General features: G+C 48.1%; 1 protein-coding gene across 3 annotated transcripts in view; it reads left to right on the top strand.

Moving 5' to 3' along the window:
• The window catches only part of LOC132467400 (transcription factor HIVEP3), a 44,806-nt gene that overhangs the window by 13,132 nt on the left and 17,635 nt on the right, over window positions 1-14,039 (top strand). The window contains exon 2 of one of the 3 annotated variants that reach the window (XM_060064663.1): window positions 8,963-9,308. The exons of 1 other annotated variant lie outside the window; for it this stretch is intronic. The gene's annotated coding sequence lies outside the window, so the exon portion shown is untranslated. Of the gene's footprint in view, window positions 1-8,962; window positions 9,309-10,970; window positions 11,117-14,039 lie in introns of all 3 variants that reach the window. One more of the 3 variants, XM_060064664.1, reaches the window with a different exon arrangement.

Consider the following 14,039-nt stretch of genomic DNA (forward strand, 5'->3'; position numbering starts at 1 on the left):
GGCTCCGTCCTCGTCCTAGGGGGACCCTCACCTTCCCCGGCTGATTGACAGCTGGGGGGGGGGGCGGGGGTGGTAATGAGGTCAGGGGTCCTGTACAGATGTGGAGGCGGGGGGAGGGGGGGCTATTTTTCTTCCTGGCACCCTGGACAGACTGATGTGCCAGGTAGCAACTGTAGCGTACAGTGTGTTCAGTTCTCTCTCTGTCTCTCTCTCTGCCTCTGCCTCTATCCTCTCTCTCTCTGTCTCTCTGTCTCTCTTTCTGCCTCTATGGTCTCACTCTCTTCTCTCTTTCTGTCGCACTCTGCCTTGCTGCCTCTCTATTCCCCTGTCTGCCTTTCTCTCTGACTGCCTTACTATGTCTCATAGAAAGGCTATGTCCTCTCTCACTCTGTCTCTATCTCTCCCTTTTCCTGCCTGTCTCTCGGTACCTCTCTGAATTATGGTAATGATGGCCTCCCATCCAGGCCCAGGTGTGTGTGTGTGTGTGTGTGTGTGTGTGTGTGTGTGTGTGTGTGTGTGTGTGTGTGTGTGTGTGTGTGTGTGTGTGTGTGTGTGTGTGTGTGTGTGTGTGGTTTCCTGGAGAGTATAGCAGGACTGCTCACCCCCGCTGCTGTAGAGTAGTAGTGTCCATTACAGTGGGAGTACCTCAATTACAGGGAGGGGGCGGGGGAGAGAGAGAGAGGGGCAGAGAGAGCTGCAGGATGAAAGTGACAACGGATCTTGTATGGATAAAATTGATTTGTCTTTGAAGTGAAAAGTGTAGCGATAATAAGACGGTTGTGGACATGCAGGACTGTTTCTGCAGGGGAAGACACACACATAAACACACATTGAGTGCGCACATATACACACGGATCAACCACACACACAAACACAAACCCGTACACATGCACAAACACGTACACAATCACATACAAAAACAAACACACCCAACCAAAAATATCAGCATGCTTACGTGTACATACACACAAATATACATGAACTCACTCACTCACTCACTCACTCACTCACTCATATATATGTATGTATGTATGTATGTATGTGTGTATGTATGTATGTGTGTGTGTGTGTGTGTGTGTGTGTGTGTGTGTGTGTGTGTGTGTGTGTGTGTGTGTGTGTGTGTGTGTGTGTGTGTGTGTGTGTGTGTGTGTGTGTGTACAGTATATGTGTATATATATGTATAAACACGTACACAAACAGACACACACACAAATTGTAGCATGCATATGTGTACATACACACACAAATAAGCATGAACACACACACTAATGTCAATAGCTTTAGGGTCATCTGTCATTGACTACTCTGTAGTTTCTGCATATTCAGCTTCATAACACGCTCATACACGTTTGTGTTGTCTGTTCATCTGTGTGTGCATGCGTGTGATTGTGTGTGTGTGTGTGTCTGTTGGTGTTTGTGTGTGTGAGTACAGGTGAGGCCTAATCGGAGACCCTGAAGCTACCTTGGCTGTGGTGAATGTATACGTGTGTGTGTGTGTCTGTGCGTCCGTGCACCTGTGCGTGCGAGTGTGGGTGTGACCCTGAGAAGGACCAGGGGATGAGCATGGATGAAGGCTTGTTGCGGTCGTTTCAATGTTCTCTCTGTGACGACTACACAATACATTCTGGTAGAAACAGTTAGTGCTATTTTAGCCACAATTTAATGCGTTGATTAAGCCAAAGAAAACTATTTGGCTTTGACGTGATGACGCCATTGGCACAACCTTGAATAAGAAGAAGTAATGAACAAGTAATGATAGTGTTGTGGTTCTATTACTAACGAAAAATATCCACGATTAAATATCCACTATATTGGGTCGTTCGAGATTTACCTTATGTCTGCATTTTAGTTCCCAGTGTTAACATTCACACAGATAAAGGTGAAAACACCCTATCATCAATAGTTTCCTGAAACTCTGCGTCAGCATCCAGAGTTCTCCAGAGTTCGGTGTATTCACAACCTTCTTCTATCATCTGCCTGAGAGGGTAGGCTGGCTGTTCCTGTAGAGATTCACGTTGTTTGCTTTGGCTGGGGTGCATTTCATATTGCTACTGCCAGCTTTCATTAGTTGAGAACAGAGAAGGGCTCGTTTTGGTGCGGCTCATTTATTGGTTTCTCAGCCCCCACATCTCTTATTGCATCCTGTTGGCTAATCATTTTTTTTATTCAATACTTTTTTTATCAGGAGGTCTCATTGAGATCGAAATCTCTTTTGCAAGAGAGCCCTGCGACAATTACATATGCATGAAACATCACAAACAAAACAATTAAAGAGACATAGACACATCCATCAAAATATTGAACAATTTGTTAGCTGTAAGATGATGCACTCTAAAATCATCTAAACATCTGTAAAGGGTTACCTTTGTATCTGTCTTTAAGCCTGAAGGTGTAATCAGCTTATTGCTGCAACAGGATTGTCCAGCAGCTGAGCTTCCTGTTTACATGAGGCCCCTGCAAAGGTCGCTCTAGGAGGTTACAGCGGGGAGCCTTCCAGAGGGTGATTCCAGACAGCAGGCTCCTCCGTTGTTAGCCCGTATAGGCCGACACACCGGCGTTATGCCACCGGGCAATATCTAACAGGAAATCAATGTAGCTAACCACCTGTTGTTCCCGCTGTTCTCGCTCTAACATACACAAAGTTGTCTCTATGTCTGACTCATCGCTTCTTCATCTTCATCTACTTCATCCTCTCCTTCTGCTTCTTCTTCTTCTGCTTCTCCTTCTTCTCTCTCTCTGTCTCTTCTTCTTCTTTTTCTTCTTCTTCTTCCCTCTCTCTGTTTCTCTTTGCCCTGGATCCGCCTCACCGGCTTTCTTAACAAGAAAATGCAGGCCGCTTTCTCTTCCTTTGTGTCAGAACAACATGCCCCTGCAGCTGGAGCTCTCCGGGTGAGTGAGTATCTGAGCTGGGTGGGTCGGTGGTTGAGTAGCTGTGCTGGGTTGGTGGGTAGGTGAGCTGAGCTGGGTGGGTGAGTATCTGAGTTGGATGAGTGAGTATCTGAGCTGGGTGGGTGAGTATCTGATCCGGGTGGGTGGGTCGGTGAGTATTTGAGCTGGGTGGGTGAGTATCTGAGCTGGGTGGCCAGGTCGCTGACAGATGGAGGGCTGGGTTGAGGAGCCCCTGGTCTGCAGAGTCCCGTGTCTTCATGATGTGGCGACAGCTGGATGGATCCACCGCTCACAAGACCCACGGCTCAGTTACTGTATCATGAGACCTGTGTGTGTGTGTGTGTGTGTGTGTGTGTGTGTGTGTGTGTGTGTGTGTGTGTGTGTGTGTGTGTGTGTGTGTGTGTGTGTGTGTGTGTGTGTGTGTGTGTGTGTGTGTGTGTGTGTGTTAAACATGGTTGGTTATGGTTGAATTGAAGTGTGTATGGAGCAGGAATGTCTCTGTGTGTTACTGTACACCAGTGGGCGCAGATGGGTTTCTGTGTGTGGCCTTCCCCTGAGCATAAACACATCTGCTGGGTACCAGCAGTGACACGTTGTGTCTGTCTGGTGGATGAAGTGGGTCAGTTAGATTACAGCATGAGGCTTGGAGTCAGACTCCAGAGGGACCTCCTCGTGGCCCTTCTGACTGATTCAAGCAGGCCCGTTGGACGCTTGATCTAGCTCCACTACAGTTTGTTGTTGTCACTGTCGATGTCGTTGTTCCTGGGGCCATAAGCTGTCGTCAGCCCATGAGATCCTCCAGTTATTTGTGTTTAGGTTTCACAATGAAGCGAAACCTAAATGTCAGGCAGCCATCGAATTCCGAAAATGGGTGCAGCTTCACGTTGCTCAAATGACTTCAGCCAATCAGAGTGACACTCGTCCTCTCTTTGCTCATGCCGTATCCATTTATGTTCATCTTTCAACGTCTTTATTCAGTGTAATTTAGACCGTTTTGATAGCTCTCTTCTCGCCGGGTGCCACCATTGTCTTTTTTTATATCGCCAGGCTGCGGCACTCCTTGTTCATCATGAATGGAAACTCCCTCTCCCGAACACCGATTTGGTCCTATCATACCTCCCCCTAGAGCTGGTTGGTCCTATAATACCTCCCACTAGCTGATAGTCCTATCATAAATCCCCCTAGAGCTGATTGATCCAATCATACTGCTCCCTTGAGCTGATTGTTAAATCCCCGAGAGCTGATTGGTCCTGTAATTTAAACCTTTTTGGAAAAAAAGAATTTCAAAAGGATCTTTGGTACAGACAAATTGGCAGAGTGAGCTCAGAGATGCGGCTGGTCTCATTCAGACTAAGCCGGAGGTAGTGAGAGATTGACGTCATTCTTATATATTTTAACATTCATAGTTTCTTGGCAAGCGCAGCAGAACACAATCCAAAGCAGACCGCTCATGATGAATGTCCACGGTTGATAAACTCTGGTGTAAAATCTATTTTGTTGGGCTGCCTGTGTCTTGTACACACACACACACACACACACACACACACACACACACACACACACACACACACACACACACACACACACACACACACACACACACACACACACACACACACACACACACACACACACACACTCCCACACATCCATACAAACTTCTCCCTCACTAGGAAACTGTTAGCTGAGCTTGATTGCGGTGAGTGATTGATGACATGTCTCATTCAGCCTGGAGCGGCACTTCCTACACCCACACTTACTCCGAATACCGTTCTTCTGCTCCAATGCTGGATGGCTCATAGTGTGTAGAAGACAGAGCCAGGGGTGCTGTGGCTTCTGTTGGAGAAGAGACCACATGCAAGACTCTCTCTCTCGCTCCCTATCTCCCTCTCACTCTACCTTCATCATGAGACGTCATTCAAGTACATGCACATGCACAAAATCCCAAACACACAAACACAGACATGTATACAGACAGACAAACATACAGATACACACCCACACCAAACCAGATCAACATGCATTAATTGCATGCAGCCATTGGGCCACTATCCCTGGAGCTCCAGCCCTGGGCCATTAGCCCTGGACTTCCTGCCCTTGACCTCTACCCCTGGCCACTAGCCTTTGGCCCCCTAGCCCTGGGCCACTTGTCCTTTGCCACCAGTTCTTGGCCGCTAGCCTTTGGCCACAGGCAATATGCCACTTGTCCTGGACCACTTATTCTGGGCCACTTATTCTGGGCCACTTATTCTGGGCCATTAGCCTTTGGTCACTAGCCTTGTGTCACTAGCCCTGGACCACTGGCCCTGGACCACTAGCCCTGGACCACTAGCCCTGGACCACTGGCCCTGGACCACTAGCCCTGGACCACTAGCCCTGGACCACTAGCCCTGAACCACTTGCCCTTGACCAGTAGCCCTGAACCAGTAGCCCTGAACCACTAGCCCTGGACCACTTATTCTGGGCCACTTATTCTGGGCCACTTATTCTGGGCCACTAGCCTCTGGCCACTGGCCCTGGACCACTAACCCTGGACCACTAACCTTGTGCCACTAGCCCTGGACCACTAGCCCAGGGCCACTGGCCCTGGGTCACTAGCCCTGGGCTGCTAGCCCTGGACCACTAGCCCTGTGCCACTATCCCTCGGCCACTGGCCCTGGGCAACTGGCCCTGGACCAATGGCCCTAGACCACTAGCCCTAGACCACTAGCCTTGTGCCACTCGCCCTTGGCAAGAGGGACAGCATTTGGCAGGAATGTGCAGCGAACGTGGCTTGGTTCTGAATGGAGGTGTTGTTGCTGTCTGCAGCGGTTCTCTGGGACAGCCCAGGAATGAGTGAAATCCCTTTTCCGCAGGGTGTCCCTCTCTGCGTGGTGGGGAGAGATGAGGAGTACACCAGTGGTCACATTGGTTAGTGTGTGTGTGTGTGTGTGTGGTGAAGCGGTGAAGCTGTGTTTCGGCATGGCGGTGGAGCACACTTAGACAGAGCTTCCACCTGTTGACGCTCCCTGGAGCTGTTGTGTGTGTGTGTCTTTGTGTGTGTGTGTTTGTGCCACTGCTAGTATAGCAGCAGCAGCACCCTACAACCCAAATAAGCAAGGTTCACTTATGGTTTAACACACCAGCCGGCCCGGATCAGTGACTCTTCCTGTTGCCGGCGGCAGGAGTCAATCCTTAAGCAGCTTCTGTACACGCGTGTGTGTGTGTGTGCTTAGACTCTCATCCGTTTATAAAGACAGCTTTATAGCCTTTCTGGTTCTGACAACCCAAGGGGAAGAAATGGCAGAACACTCTTAACGTTTGCGGTTTCTAGAATCTTTCCAACCTCAGCCGGCCTCGAAAGAAAAAAAAAAACTTGGTCCGACCGTGGATTCACCAGTAGCTTAACTTCTTTTAAACACTGAGATGTCTTTCTATTCTAACTGTATAGTTGCCCTCATGAATAAGTCAACGCATATTTGCTTAAGCCTTTCCTCCTCACTGTGGCTGACTTGATGTGATAGCTTCATACCTGAAGCCAAATCTCATTCCGCTTGAGCGAGCAAATATAAGGCAGCCCGTTGTGCCAGGAAGGTGTGGTAGACGGCATTGCTGATCATTTGCATCATGCTGGTTCTGCAGTTTGGACCCCCCACCTTTCCACCCACTCCGCTCCCACCCATCTACCCACTCACCCATCCCTCCACCCTCACATACACCCATCCAGCCATCACCTCCACCCACGCACCCAGCCACCTGCGGAAACCTGTTTTGGGTTATTTTTTTCTTCTCAAAGGCCACTTCCTCTTTCTATTTTTGAACACTCTTCTGTTTCCATACGCTTTGTCACTCTCTGCCCACCGTTCTACCACACGGCTGGTTCTCTGTCAGACGGCCCCACCGCAGCAGCGACGGTGTTGACGAGGACCCCTCGGTGACCCAGACCGGCGGATTCTGGTTCTCTTTGGCCTACGGAGACCTGCAGGCTCGTCTGTGCGTCCCCCCCCTGGTTCTCGATTGACTGGTTTTATGACTAAACCGTGCTGTTGAGCCGTGGACGTTAAGTTAATAAAATGTGTTTTGAACGAATTGGAGGTCTTTTAACCCCTGTGGCTATATGTGCTCTCATGGGTTGATAAACAGCGTGTCACTGAGGGGTCTCCCTCTGTAGCGTGTGAGACTGTTAAAGCCGTGAGAAGGAGACGCTTGAATGTGGGCGTGAAGAAGCGGAGGGGGTTGACGGCGGTCTGCAGTCGGGCAAGTCACTGTCGTGACTGGTGTTCTCCTGTGTGATGCTAGTCACGGCGCCGTGAGACGCCTTATCAGATTTGGCATTCTTGATCTACTGTCTGGGAACGCTACTCTCCTGAGGTAGTGTTACCTGGCCGGTGGACGCATTGTTCGAAAATATTTGAACTGCTGCATAATCTCTCATTTTTCAGTCTGGTTCCACAGAACATGGCAGACCCTCCTTGTGCACTTACCGCAGGTGTTTTCTATGGCGTCTTGATACACATTGATAAGAAGTGTCGAAAAGTAATGTTTGTAAAAGCATTGAGGGCCTAGAACCTAGGAAGAACCAAGTAACCTGGGGTGTTTCTTCAACGTTTCCTCTCTCGGCTTAAAATAGAAGAGTTTAAGGATCTCACAAAATTAATAATATGGACAATTTTGGTTGCACACATTAGTAAAAAATTTTGGTACAAGCCAGTCTTGAATGGATCCTATAATGGAGCCAAAACAAATGATTTTTAATGGGGAGGGGTTTATTGTGGACATTATACATCCAGGACTATCTCCATAATGGCTTTCTACACTAAAAGCTTGGACCTGACTTGTGCTGACATGAATCCAGTTCCTTGTGATACGGAGACCCTTAGGGTAGAGAGGTAGAGAGGGGATGTGCAGCAAGAGGCAGGCGGGGGTGAGTCTGTCAGTGTTTCAGGATCATATGTCAGATCTGCCGATTAAAGATCGATCGCATTAACTAGAGAGTACCGTGCAGGACTCCATTAGCTGGCTGCCTGACCGCTTAAACAATAACGATTAAATGTACGTGTGTGTGTGTGTGTGTGTGTGTGTGTGTGTGTGTGTGTGTGTGTGTGTGTGTGTGTGTGTGTGTGTGTGTGTGTGTGTGTGTGTGTGTGTGTGTGTGTGTGTGTGTGTGTGTGTGTGTGTGTGTGGTGCGTCTGTGAGTGTGCGCCGTGTGTGTGCAACGTGTGTATTTGCCATCTTTTTGTGTTTCTGCTGGTCCGTCTATCAGCAATGTGTGCTTTCTCTTTGTTCTGAGCACACCCAGTCATGGTCTTCCCTGAATAACAACTCGTCACCGATGGCTCAGAGCAATGCTAACATCAGCCTCCATCGCAGAAAACACTTTCACTTTTGCTAAACCACAGAACTTTTAATGTCCAATGCCGTGGTGGGTGGAATCCATTAATGAAAGAAATGGTGTTTCGGGGGTTTGGGGTGAAAACAAAGCCACGACATCATGTTGTTGTTTCAGCCTGTGTGCCCACAGGAAGCCTTTAGGCAAGGATGCTCTCTCTCACACACGCACATGCAAGGACCCACACACTGTGTTACGTTAGTGTTTGCCCTCCTCCCCCTCCCCCACACACAAACAGGGGTGAGATATTGAGTCACAGTGGTCTTTCTGAGCCGGCTCTTTTAAATAGCTCTCGTTTCTATCGTAACACCGCAGTCGTATGCACAGAGGGGGTCAGTTTACTGGAAGACCACATGTCTGAAATAAACAACGTCTCTGACCTCAGAACAGAGGGAGCCTCTCAAAATACTCCGGGACGGCCTGTTTTACTGCCAGCACCACTTTATGGCACAGAGGTCCAGAAATATGTCACTTATATGCTTTTCTCTAAATTTGCAGGCCACTCATTTAGTCTCCAAATTATAGTCTAAGATTGTCCGAAAACAACTCGGCTTTTCCTGGTACACTATGTTTGCTTTTAGGTGTTGCTTCTGTATTTATACGCTCAATGTGCCTCGCAGTCATCTCAACTAATTCAAGGAGCCAATAATATGGATAAAGATAGCATTCCTTGTTATCATTCATTATGCATCCTTCATACCACAGCGGTGTCAACACCCCAGGAACCCGGAGCTGGCTTCTGTTGGGCCTCTGAGAAGAAGCAGCCTTCTGAGGCTAGTGGTGGTGCAACCCCTGCAGTCGAGCGAGGGCGAGAGCCAGCGTGCGTGTGTGCCTGTGTACCGGGGAGCGTGCGTGTGCGTGAGGGTGCAGTAAGGGGCAGCGCCAGCCTGGAAGCACCCGGGCGTTATCATGGTGTCTCCGTGTGGAGCAGCTTCTGTCAATCGGCAGACCCACAGAGGAAGGTTCTGTCCCGGGCCGTCCGGCCCAGAGCCGGGGAACAGAACAGAGGACAAGAGGACAAAAGGATGACGGATGGTGGACAGCATAGGAGGTGCCCGCTACAGACGCTCACAATGAGCACATTCACACTGAGACACAATACAACCCCCCCCCATGTGTCACAGGCAAATCAGGCTAGCCCAGCTCCAGTGGTAGCCACACTGCTGTCTTGGCAAATACAGTTTATTTGCACAGTGTATACAGCATGTATTCATATGTGTGTGTGTATATATATATATATATATATATATATATATATATATATATATAGTTATCTTATACATTTGTCCCTATCCCTAGAAGCTGTGAGGTTTGGGTTATTCCTAAACATGGATCCTTGTGTTTGCGATTAAGATTCACAGTTTAACACACTGGATGTAAATTCTGTGAATACTGTCTCCAGCCCATGAATATTTCTGAATGGCTGAGCAGCTGTTAGGATCAAACAGGTTGAAGTGCTGCAGTCTTTGCCTCCTCTTCCTCCTCTTCCTCCTCCTCCTCCTCCTCCTCCTCCTCCTCCTCCTCCTCCTCCTCCTCCTCCTCCTCCTGCTCCTCCTGCAGTAGGTAACACCGGGTCACCGCCCGGCTCTGACCCATGTTGAGGAGTGTTTCCCAATGTCGGATCAGCAGCTCCTCCGTATGTGTGTGTGTGTCTGTCTGTGTCTGTGAGTGTTTATTTTTGAGCGTGACTCACACTTCCTGTGCTCTGCCAGTGATCTCTTCTGGAAAGCATGGTCTTTTTCTTGCTCCATATCTCTCTGTCTCTCTCTGTCTCTGTGTCTATCTATCTATAATCTATATATGTATATGTGGTGTGTGTGTGTGTGTGTGTGTATGTATATATATATATATATATATATATATATATATATATTTATGGTGGAAAAGTGCTTCACGCCGTCTCACAGAATGAACTACGTTCAAATAGTCCATCCAGCACTGCAGCGCTGACCTGGCTGCCCGTCTGGAGGGCTGTGCGCGAGTGTGTGTGTGTGTTTGTGTGTGCGTGTGGGTTCCTAATCCGGGGCCACAATAGGGGCTAACTGCGGCGCTAAGCGGGTGCTAATTAGCGTGTGTTTCCAGGGGAAGCCCCAAGTCCGACCCGTTTGTAATCCGATCAGCCGGCGCTCTGCTCCCTCCTACCCGTGGGCCTGTCAGGGAAGCGGCAAAACCTTTATTGTTCGTGTTTGTCGTCACAAAAGAGCTGGTTGTCACCTTCCCTGGAATATCATGTACCTTTTATTGTCTCGGTCATCTGAGATTAAAAACAGTGGTAAAAAAGTGTGTGTGTTTGTGTGTATGTCCTAACGGTTGTGTGTGTGTGTGTGTTTATGTGTGTGTTTGTGTGTGTCTTAAGTTCTGTGTGTGTGTGTGTGTGTGTGTGTGTGTGTGTGTGAGTGTGAGTGTGCATGTGTCTTAAGGTCTGTGTGAGTGTGCGTGTGTGTGTCTTAAGGTCTGTGTGAGTGTGCGTGTCTGTGTGAGTGTGCGTGTGTGTGTGTGTGTGTCTTAAGGTCTGTGTGAGTGTGCGTCTCTGTGTGAGTGTGCGTGTGTGTTTGTCTTAAGGGCTGTGTGCGTGTGTGTCTTAAGGTGTGTGTCTCTGTTAAGCTGGATCTCAGGTCTCACCCCAGTTCTCCTTTTTACAACATTTAAATTCAGCGGGAAAATGTTTGCTCACTTTTTATTCCTTTCGGTCTCCATCACCCCCACCTCCCAGTAAGCACCAGACCTCCATCAGCGCCACACTCCCACTGAGCAACACACCCACTCAGACGAGCAGTATGCACCCAGCTCTCTGCTCCTCTCTCCTGCTTGTCTCAATGCAAGCCCGGCCTCTCTGTGGGTAAGCCTCAATTCTCTCAGGTAAACTCTCTTTCTCGGTTGCTCTCTCTATGTCTCTGTCTCTCTTTTCTCTGTCTCTGTCTCTCTGTCTCTCTGTCTCTGTCGCTGTCTCACTCAATCTGCATCTCTATCTTCAGTGTAGTTTCTCAATGCTGATCATTCCCGTGTGTTTCTCTGGTGTTTTCCATATTGGCCATGTGTCTCAGCTTTCAAATAGTCACACAAGGAATGAATGGGCGGGTTTCACTGAGTTTATTCATGTTGAGTTACTATGTGTTGCGTTATGTTGGCTATTTAAAACGCTGAATGGTTTTGTTATGGTAATTGACTATCACTGCTTTCTCTGACTCTTGAGTTATTTTTTATGGCTCCTCTTTTGCACCTCAATGAGTTTGCTGTTAGTAAGGAGACGTGTTTAGTGTTTAGTGTTAAGTACATTGTTAGTTAAGAGACGTGTTTAGTGTTTTGAGATTAGTGTTAAGTACGCTGTTAGAAAGGAGGCGTATTCAGTGTTTAGTGTCAAGTACGCTGTTAGTTAGGAGACGTGTTTAGTGTTAAGTACATCGTTAGTTAAGAGACGTGTTTAGTGTTTTGTGATTAGTGTTAAGTACGCTGCGTATTCAGTGTTTAGTGTTAAGTACGCTGTTAGTTAGAAGATGTGTTGAGTGACAAGTGTTAAGTATGCTGTTGGTTTGGAGACGTGTTAAGTACGCTGCAAGTTAGTTGCAAGTGTTTTGTGTGCCTACTAGTTAGACGATGTGTTTCATGTGCTTAGTTAAGGGGTGTGTTTAGTGTGGTGTTAGTTCAATGTGTTTAGTGTGCTAAATTAAGGATGTGCTTAGTCAGGACGTGTGTTTAGTGTGATTAGTAAAGATGTGTGTTTAGAGTGTTTAGTTCGGACATATGTTTCGCGTGCTTAGTCAGGATGTGTGTTTAGTATGCTGTAAGTTAGCATCTTTGTTTAGCCAGTGAGCGTAAATACAACTGAAACAACATCAATTAAGTGAGGATACCAAGGGAACAGTCAGGTCTTTGTATAAAAGAGCCCCAGTTATGTTGGTTGACCAGAGATGATTGACATTTGCGGCCCAGTAAAAAGAAGTACATCCAAAAAAGGAAAACTGGCACCTGGGACAGCGTTCTGTTCAGCCTCATGAACAGAACGTTAATTAAGTTACCAAAAGTACTGATTTTATTTTCCGTCCCGTGTCACTACATTTAGCCCCGGCCTCCTCTGGCTGCCCACTGGGCCTCCTTGGCTTTGATTTGGAGGCTGTATTGACCTGCAGTGCAATGGCGGGAGAGAGAGAGAGAGAGAGAGAGAGAGAGAGAGAGAGAGAGAGAGAGAGAGAGAGAGAGAGAGAGAGAGAGAGAGAGAGAGAGAGAGAGAGAGAGAGAGAGAGAGAGAGAGAGAGAGAGAGAGAGAGAGAGAGAGAGAGAGAGAGAGAGAGAGAGAGATTATTTGCATCTAAGTAAATTGGATGTTATTATTACACTTATACCAATGTGTGGTGAGGGAGATTTAAGAAAGAGTAGTACATAACTGAAATCACTGTAATCGGCTGATCACAATGCAGCCAAACACACACACACACTGTGCATTCTTCCTGTAAGTGTCAGAGTGATAAAGGGAGAGATGGTTGGTTCATGTGGTCATTTCCAAAGCAAAGTCCTTCTCAGCAGCCGCTGCTTTCAGGGTAGGCGGTCTGAGGCTGTCTGGGGATCGGATGTTTTAATTCCAGCGTCGGCCGGTATGCGGTTCTGTCCTCTGTTAGTGTTTATTGTCTGCTGGGACCGAACCAAACCACATTCCCTAACTGCGTGTGCAGCGTCTGGCTAGCGTTAAGCCCAGTGTCTCCCCTTCACTTGGGCATGATGAACGCCGCGCCGCTGGTGTTTATCCCTGGATTATCTTCTATTTAGATCGGATATCCCAGAAGTACTTACAGCTTACAGTGCTTACAACGAGTTATACACTAATCAATAATCATTATCTGAATGATGTGCGGGTTCCTGTGACGCGGACCTTGCATCAGCCAGGAATCAGTATCAGCCCTGTTTCATCGGAGGTCCTGAATTGAGACGAGGTCAGGAGTCACGGCAGGTTGTCGCTGAACTCTGAGATCAGGGTTCCATTTCCTATACGATACCGCACTCGAGCGTCTCGACCCAGAGAGGATGCTGGGGGATAAATTTAGACCTCCAGCTCCCTCTCCATCTGCCGTTGTTCAGAGCAAGCTGGTAACCATGGGAACCGGCACCGGGAGGGCAGCCGTAAAAAAAAAGTAAGAAAAACACTTAAGCGGGTTTATCTCCTCTTGGGGCGTGAGGTAATTTAATGTTTAGCCCATATTCTGATCCATCATTACCAGCTGCAGCAGGCGGCCCGGTGTGGATGAGGAAACGGGGCTCCCAGACGTGGTCGACGTGATCCCGTGTGGTTTGTAAATGAACTTTGATCCGTTCCCCCCCCCCCCCCCCTCCTCCGCTGCACATCGCCCCTCGGTACAGAAGGGCGTAATGAGCAGAGGGCTCAGGGGGATCCGTCCTTAAAGGAGAGGGTTAGTCCTTAACAGGTACAATTACTGGATTTCATACTCAGGGATGACAGTGTGATAAGGTTCAAAGGGAATTCATGTGTGTGTGTGTGCGTGTGTGTGTTTTTGTGTGCAAGATATTCCTTGTGGAGGTTATCTCTTGGGTTTCTCCGCTATTTTTTTGCTGACGAAGGCCCTCTTCACACGCACGCACGCATATACGCACACAAGTACACATGCATACACAAACACACTTACTAACAAATGCATAAACACACAAAAACAAACACCCATGCTTGCACACCCACCGTCTCTTTCCACTTGCCCTCTCTGTCTCTCTGCCTCGGTCTCACTGTCTCTCTCTCTCTCTCTCTCTCTCTCTCTCTCTGTGTCTCTCTCTCTCTGTC

Source organism: Gadus macrocephalus, chromosome 11 (assembly GCF_031168955.1).
Source record: "Gadus macrocephalus chromosome 11, ASM3116895v1".
NCBI classification, from domain to species: Eukaryota; Metazoa; Chordata; class Actinopteri; order Gadiformes; family Gadidae; genus Gadus; species Gadus macrocephalus.